This window comes from Vigna angularis, chromosome 3, assembly GCF_016808095.1.
Source record: "Vigna angularis cultivar LongXiaoDou No.4 chromosome 3, ASM1680809v1, whole genome shotgun sequence".
NCBI classification, from domain to species: Eukaryota; Viridiplantae; Streptophyta; class Magnoliopsida; order Fabales; family Fabaceae; genus Vigna; species Vigna angularis.
Genome location: NC_068972.1, coordinates 11,672,484 through 11,674,543, shown reverse-complemented (window position 1 = coordinate 11,674,543; position 2,060 = coordinate 11,672,484).

The window sequence follows — 2,060 nt, the reverse complement described above, 5'->3', positions numbered from 1 at the left end:
TATCGCTATGGTTTCATTATATTCATGACCTTTTAGATTGCTATAATGGATTGCTGCCTGTCAACAAAGCGATTACTTGCTAAAGATCGAAATGCTTCTTAGAATCTTACACTACCAATGAAAAAAACTCGTTTCTGGATCTTTCAAATCATTTTTTAAATCTACATACACATATTTTTGTCGTAAAAAATGAGTTTTTATAGAACTAAAAAGATAGTTAATCTCAACTTTAATATTATTGCATATTGTCACATAAAGTCTATGTTATCATGATATATAGGATTATGTTGCTGATAAAAAAAGGATAGGCTTATGTTCTCCCAAGTTAAAAGAAGAGATGTCTGCCAAACCAAGAAGAAAAGAAAGTTAGAGACTAGGAACAAAAGAAACATGAAACCTAATTGACAAGGAATATATGATATTAAAAAGATTAAATATACTTTTAGTTTTTAGATACAATTAATTTATTTTTTTGTTAATTTTAATTATTTTGATTTCTAAATTTTAAAATGAATAGATATACATATATATTTTTAATTTATTTGAGCTTGTTAACTTATTTAATATGCTTTTCTTTTAAAAAAAACTGAAACCTATAAAATATAATGACTTTTTTAAATTATTGAAAATGTTTAAGTTTCGATTCTAATAAAAATTGAACTATATAAATTTTGGTTTCGATTATTTGAAAATTGATATTTAAAAGTTCTCATTAATTTTAAAAATCTCATTGTATTTTTTTATTTAACCTTTGGAGAAATGTATAGACTTTAGTTATTTTTCAAACTAAAGCCTAATAATGTTTAGGTTTCATTTTTATGAATAACTGAAGCATTAACATTTATTTAGGGTTATTTTTTCTCAAATTTTACACTCTTATCAAACATTTTGTTAATAAAAAAATTATTTTCCTCTCTCATTCATCACTCCTCCCTCCCTCCTTCCTTCTTCTTTTTTGTTCTTAAGAACCTTCACTCAATATCGTCGAACCCAAGTTATTGTTGTTCAATGTCCACGGAACAATAAGTGAGTTTTTTTTTTTTTCATTTAATTTGTTTTCTACATTTTTCATTGAGTTTATGTTTTTCATTCACGACGACGAAGTTGACCTATGTGGGTCTTGATTAGAATTTCTAGTTGTCCTAATTTTTGTAGATTGAGATTTTTGGTTAGATTGAGATTTTTACAAATACAAATTTTTGTGACAGAATTGGTTCTATGACATGTATAACTATGTATTTACGGTCTGCATTCCAATTTCCATAAGTTAAATGAAAAGAATATATAAAAATTTCTTTCGTAATATTTTAATCCCAATTATAAGTATATTATAAAAATAAAGATTTATTACAATTATAACTATTACAACAAAGAAAAGTTAAAGACTATTTTATTATAACTACAAGTAAATCAGGAAAAATATTAAAGCACGCCATGAAATATAATGATTTCTAAATATGTGATAATGATAAAACATTGAATGAAAATATTTTCTCATGTTCAACACACAAACACTGTACATCAATAAAATTTAAAGTTGTCAAAACGGATAATTTGATCCGATTCACCATGAGTTGATCACTTAGTAAGCCAATCTAATCTGTCTCACTTATTAGCAAGTCAAAAATATTTGAACCCGGCTCGACCTACCACGGGTTGGTAGGTTAAACGGGCTAGATGGCTCACTTAATTACAAGTTTTTTTAAAATAAAAAAAATTACAATATTTTTTAATTCAAATCTAAATAAATTTCACTCTAAAATAATGTTAAACTCCAAAGACAATTCAAAATAAATAAAAAAGTATCATATAGTTCAAGTATAATCCAAAAACAAACACAAAAGACAAACAAATAAGTTTCTAATATTGATAATTTTTGTATCACTTATCCATTTATAAGATTAGAGTCTTGAATGAATAAATACATAATATATTCTCTTTTCAAACATCTTTTTAATCCCCATCTACAATACAATAAAAAAATATTAACTAATAATATTGAAACACAAAATAATAAATAATTAAATTAAATTAGGTGGATTGATGAGCTAACCCAATCA